General features: G+C 48.0%; 1 pseudogene; it reads left to right on the forward strand.

Moving 5' to 3' along the window:
* Positions 1-1,216: 1,216 nt before the first annotated feature.
* Positions 1,217-4,529, forward strand: LOC140194078 (uncharacterized; annotated as a pseudogene).
* Positions 4,530-6,547: the final 2,018 nt, after the last annotated feature.

Raw genomic sequence — 6,547 nt, forward strand, 5'->3', positions numbered from 1 at the left:
ATGCTGGCATTTATAGCGAGAGGATTTGAGTACAGGAGCAGGGAGGTACTACTGCAGTTGTACAAGGCCTTAGTGAGACCACACCTGGAGTATTGTGTGCAGTTTTGGTCCCCTAATCTGAGGAAAGACATCCTTGCCATAGAGGGAGTACAGAGAAGGTTCACCAGATTGATTCCTGGGATGGCAGGACTTTCATATGAAGAAAGACTGGATGAACTGGGCTTGTACTTGTTGGAATTTAGAAGATTGAGGGGGGATCTGATTGAAACGTATAAGATCCTAAAGGGATCGGACAGGCTAGATGCAGGAAGATTGTTCCCGATGTTGGGGAAGTCCAGAACGAGGGGTCACAGTTTGAGGATAGAGGGGAAGCCTTTTAGGACTGAGATTAGGAAAAACTTCTTCACACAGAGAGTGGTGAATCTGTGGAATTCTCTGCCACAAGAAACAGTTGAGGCCAGTTCATTGGCTATATTTAAGAGGGAGTTAGATATGACCCTTGTGGCTACGGGGATCAGGGGGTATGGAGGGAAGGCTGGTGCAGGGTTCTGAGTTGGATGATCAGCCATGATCATAATAAATGGCGGTGCAGGCTCAAAGGGCCGAATGGCCTACTCCTGCACCTATTTTCTATGTTTCTATGTTTAACACACTGCTAGTGTCTTCCACAGTGAAGACAAATGCAAAGTACCCATTAAATTCATCTGTCACTTCTTTGTCCCCCATTATTACATCACCAGAATCATTTTCCAGTGATCCAATATCAACTCTCTCCTCTCTTTTACTATTTAGATAACTGAAAAAAACTTCCGGTAGCTTGCTTTATATTATTGACTAGTCTGCCCTCATATTTCATCTTCTGATTGATTTTTTAGCTGCTTTTTGTTGGATTTTAAAAGCTTCCCAATCATCCAACTTCCCACTCATTTTTGCTACATTATACTGTATGCTCTTTCCTTGGCTTTTATGCCATCCTTAACTTCTGTTGTCAGCCACGGTTGCCTACCCCTGCCATTTGAGAACTTCTTCATCTGTGGAACATATCTATCCTGCGCCTTGTGAACTATTCCCAGTTCCCTCAATAAGCAGAAAGTCAGAACAGCGTCAGGCAAAGTGACCTGCCGCTAACAAGAAGGAGTGGCTCCAGTTGGATGAGGATGTAGACAAGATTCTGGGGCCGATATCGAAGGGCAATGCTGACCAGGAGCTCCAGACTATGTGCACCCTCATAACGAGCATAGGCTCAGAACGGTTTGGCGTCAAGGAAAAGCATGAAACAAGTAATCCAGCGAGACCAAACCGGCGGGAACTGAAGATCAGCCAGCAGAGATGAGAACTCAAATCTCTGAAGCATCAATTTAAGCTGGCCAAGGAGAAGGAGAAATCTGCCTTGTCAGACCTCACAGATATCATGAGGAGGAGGCTCATCACACTCAGGTGGGCTGAGTGGCACCAAAGGAAGGGCAAGGAGAGGGCCCGAAAGCGCAGTGCTTTCATTACCAATCTCTTTGGCTTCACCAAGAGGATACTAGGACAGAAGTGAAGTGGCCACCTCACTTGTTCTGTGGGGGAGATAAACCACCATCTCAGTATCACTTTTAATGACATCTTGAAAGAGCAGAACCTCAGCCTGTGTGAGGCACTGGTGACACCTCCAGAACCGGTGACCCAATTCAACATCTCTGAGCCCACCCTGAAAGATGTCAAAGAAGCAGTCAAAGCAGCAAGAGCAAGTTCCGCCCCTGGTCCCAGCGGAGTGCCTTACAAAGTCTACAAGCAGGGCCCAAGGCTCCTTGTGTGACTCTGGAAGATCTTAAAGGTGAACTGGTGGAGAGGAAAGGTCGCTGCTCAGTGGAGGCATGTGGACAGTATCTGGATACCAAAAGAAGAAGATTCAAGCAACATCGAGCAGTTTCGTATTATCTCACTGCTCAGCGTTGAAGGGAAGATCTTCTTCAAGATTGTGGCCCAATGTTTAACTGAGTTCCTCTTGAAGAATGGACACACAGACACCTCAGTATGGAAGGGGGGAGTCCCAGGAGTACCTGGATGCCTAGAGCACACAGGAGTGGTGACCCAGCTGATCCAGGAGGCAAGGGAGAACAGAGGAGACATTGCAGCACTCTGGCTAGACCTAACCAACGCTTATGGATCCATCCCACAGAAGTTCGTTGAAACAGTACTGACAAGAGACCATGTTCCAGAGATGATCCGAAACCTCATTCTGGACTATTACGGCAACTTCAGGTTGAGAGTCTCCTCAGGGTCTCTAACATCCGCCTGACATCGGCTGGAGAAGGGCATAATCACTGGCTGCACAATCTCGGTATCACTCTTCTCACTGGCCATGAACATGATTGTCAAGTCAGCGGAGGTGGAATGTGGAGGCCCCATGTCTAGATCTGGTACTCGGCAGCTCCCCATACGAGCATTCATGGATGACCTGACGGTGATGGTAACGTCCGTCCCTGGGTGCAGATGGCTCCTTCAAGGGCTGGAACGGCTCATCTCATGGGCAAGGATGACCTTTAAACCAGCCAAGTCCAGGTCTGTGGTCCCGAAGGAGGGAAGAGTGGCCGACCGGTTCCACTTTACCCTGGGAGGGATCCAGATTCCAATGGTGACAGAAAAACCAGTCAAGAGCCTGGGCAAGATCTTTGACAGTTCCCTGAAGGACACAGCCGCACTTCAACAAACGAAGAGCAACTTGATAACCTGGCTCAGCGTGATTGAGAAATCGGGGCTTCCAGGAAAATTCAAAGCCTGGATGTACCAACACGGAGGCCTGCCAATGCTACTCTGGCCCCTTCTGGTCTACGAGGTGCCAATGTCAACAGCGGAGGCTCTGGAGAAGACCATCAGTCAGTCTCTCCGGAGGTGGCTAGGGCTCCCCTGGACCTTAAGCAGCATTGACCTGTATGGGCATTCCACCAAGCTGCAGCTCCCTATCAGCGGCCTATCAGAGGAATTCAGAGTCACTCGTGCCAGGGAGGTTATGATGTACGGAGACGCCGCTGATGTTAAAGTCGCTTCAGCAGGAATCCGTGTAAAGACCGGCAGGAAGTGGCAGGCACAGGAAGCTGTCGACAGAGCGGAGGCACGGCTGCGGCACAACAGTTTGGTGGGCACTGTGACGGTGGGCAGGCAGGACCAGGCTGTTTCCCAAACCACGCTATGACAAAACCCGTGGAAAGGAGAAGTGTCAACTGGTTCAGAAGGAGATACGAGCAGAAGTGGAGGAAGAACAATACAGCAAGATGGCCGGCATGTACAAACAAGGCGCCTGGACTAGACAGGAGCATGCGGAACCTCACAAGTTCACCTGGGCAGAGCTCTGGAGAGCCGAACCATTGCACATCAAGTTTCTCATCCAATCAGTCTATGACGTTCTCCCAAGCCTGGCCAACCTGCACAGGTGGGGCATGGCAAACACTCCAGCATGCCAACTGTGCCAGAAAACGCTAGTTTCCTGAGAAAACGAAAGAAATTTGGCCCGTCCCCTAAAACCCTCACTAATTTTTATAGATGCACCGTAGAAAGCATTCTTCTAGGGTGCATCACAACCTGGTATGAAGTTGTCCTGTCCAATTCCAAAAAAAGCTGCAGAAGATCGTGAACACGGTGCAGCACATCACACAAACCAATCTTCTGTCCGTGGACTCACTTTACACTGCACGTTGTCAGAGCAGTGCTGCCAGGATAATCAAGGATACGAGCCACCCAGCCAACACACTTTTTGTCCCTCTTCCCTCCAGGAGAAGGCTCAGGAGCTTGAAGACTCATACGGCCAGATTTGGGAACAGCTTCTTTCCAACTGTGATAAGAATGCTGAACAGATCCTGACCCGGATCTGGGCCGTACCCTCCAAATATCCGGACCTGCCTCTCAGTTTTTTTGCACTACCTTACTTTCCATTTTTCTATTTTCTATTTATGCTTTATAATTTAAATTTTTAATATTTACTATTGATTTGTAATCCAGGGAGCGAGAAGCGCAGAATCAAATATCGCTGTGATGATTGTACGTTCTAGTACCAATTGTTCGGCGACAATAAAGTATAAGGTATAAAGAAGAGGGGCACCTTGGAGCATATCCTAAGTTGCTCTCCGAAGGCATTGGGGGAAGGGCCTTACCGCTGGCGTCATGTTCAAGTCCTAAGGTCTGTGGCGGACGCAATCAGCACAGCGATTCAAGACAGCAAAAATCAGCACGCTCCCAAACAATCCATCACCTTCAACAGAGTGGGGGAGAAGGCTTGACATCAGCCTAGCTCCTCAGGACGTCTTCTTGCCACTGCACGAGACTGGCAGCTCCAAGTCGACCTAGGGAGGCCGCTCAAGTTCCCAGAAAACATCGCAGCCACTCCGCTCCACCAGGACATGATGTTAATATCGGAGTCTACGAAGCAAGTGGTCCTGCTGGAACCTACTGTTTCCTGGGAAGACCGGATTGAAGAGGCCAATGAGGAAAGGCTATCTTACATTCAGTGTTGTGTATTAACTCAGATCTTATTAGGGAGCTTAATGTAAAAGAACCCTTAGGAGGCAGTGATCATAATATGATTGCATTCATACTGAAATTTGAGAGGGAGAAGCATTACTCTCATGTATCAGTATCACAATGGAGTAAAGGGAATTACAGGGGCACGTCAGAGGTGCTTGCCCAGCAGGGTTGGAGGAGGATACTGGCAGGGAAGGCTGCATAGCAGAGGTGGCCAGGAAAGAATGCAAAGGTGTATCATCATTCACATGTGTCATGATTTTTTTTTGCGCAGTATTACTGTGCAATACAAACAATTACAACAGTACTGTGCAAAAGTCGAAGGCACTCTAACTATATATATGTGCCTCAGACTTTTGCACAGTACTGTATATACAGGTTCCAGAAAAAGGGCCATTAACATCATGAAGGATCCCTGCAACCCTGCTCATGGACCGGTTAGCCCACTCCCATCAGTAAGGAACTATATAGCATCCATGTCTGGACCACCAGACTAAAAAACAGTTACTTTCCTCAAGTAGTAAGGCTGATCAACATCTCCACCTACTAACCCACCCCTCCATACCCCCTGTCAGCCCTGCTTTATCACTTCTTCCCAGTCCCCTTATATACAGACACTTGTGTGCCAAGTGTCACTTATGGACATACGATCAGTCCATGTATGGTATATAAGCTATGTATTTATTTATATTGTGTTACTTCATTATTGTTTTCTTTGTCTTATTATGTTTTATTGTGCTGCATTGGATCCAGAAAAACAATTATTTTGTTCTCCTTTACACTTATGTATTGGAAATGACATCAAACAATCTTGAATCTTCTTACGAGTTCTGCTGATTATTCCTATTCAGCATATTCCCATTGGTGGTGGTCTTATTTTCCATTTGATGTGACTGAGAAATTCTGTGACCTATGTCAAAACCAGAATTCACTGACCCTCTCTGCCATTCTCTCACAGGATACTTTTTTTTATGGAATCTTTTGAATCATGGTGTCATATTACACAGGAGCAAATGCTTCATCCATGGCAAACACTCATTTATATTAATCCCAAACTTATCCTATTCTATTCCCTTAACAGTCCCATTGGCTGATAAAATTAGTAAATTGTTTCATCACTATCACATGAAAGAACATGCAGTGAAAAACTTTGGCTTGCATGCCAACCATACAGATCATTTCATTATATCTGTCATAGTCCAGTCCGTAAAGTCCGTGTTCCAGTTCACAGTCCGGTCCATGGCTCCTTGTTCCAGGGTTTCTAGTTTTCCCCAGTTTCTGTTGTGGGCACATGTTTCTCGTTTTGGGGCTGAGACATAAATACCTCTGCAAACCAGGGATTCCCTGCTGGACTGTTCTGCTGTGCTCCTTGTCTTTCCTCCCTTCCCTGACTCTCTGCCTGCTCACCTAGCCTGGATACCCCACCTGTATACCCTGCCTGTATTGCTGAAGTCTTACTGCTGGAGCAAGACCGGAGCCTTGTTAGGTCAAGATAAGGAACTGTCTTTCGTTGTGTGGCATTGTCTATCTGTGTCCACGCCTTCGCTAGGTAGGTCTGACCATTTGCCACCACCTAGTGTTGGGATCTGTCTCTTCATGTTCAGTGTTCTGTGTATGAATCCCGGCCCTACGTCCTGTTCCCAAGGAGGGGTCCTGGCTCTGTGCTATCTGTGTGAGTCCTGGCCCTACATCCTGTTCCAAGGAGGGGTCCTGGTTTTGTGCTCCTGTCTCTTCTAGTCCAAGGCTCTGTGCTCCTGAAGGCCCTCGTCCAGTCCATGCCTAGTCCAGTCCTATTTGAGTCCTGTCCTTGTGTCTTGCCCTACCCAAGCGTCCCACACCCAACCCATGTCCAGTCCTGTAGCCTCGTTTTGTCCTCGCCTAGTTCTGGAGTCCAAGCCCCAGTCAAGTCCCAGGTTCTGGGTCCTTGCCCAGTCTCTGTCTTGGAGTCCATACCCAAGCCTCAAAGTACCCTGGACCCAAGCCTCAAGACCCCAGCCTGCAGGCCTCAAGCCCCAAGACCCCAAGCCTGTCTCCAGGCTCAAGCCCC

Source organism: Mobula birostris, chromosome 1 (genome assembly GCF_030028105.1).
Source record: "Mobula birostris isolate sMobBir1 chromosome 1, sMobBir1.hap1, whole genome shotgun sequence".
NCBI classification, from domain to species: Eukaryota; Metazoa; Chordata; class Chondrichthyes; order Myliobatiformes; family Myliobatidae; genus Mobula; species Mobula birostris.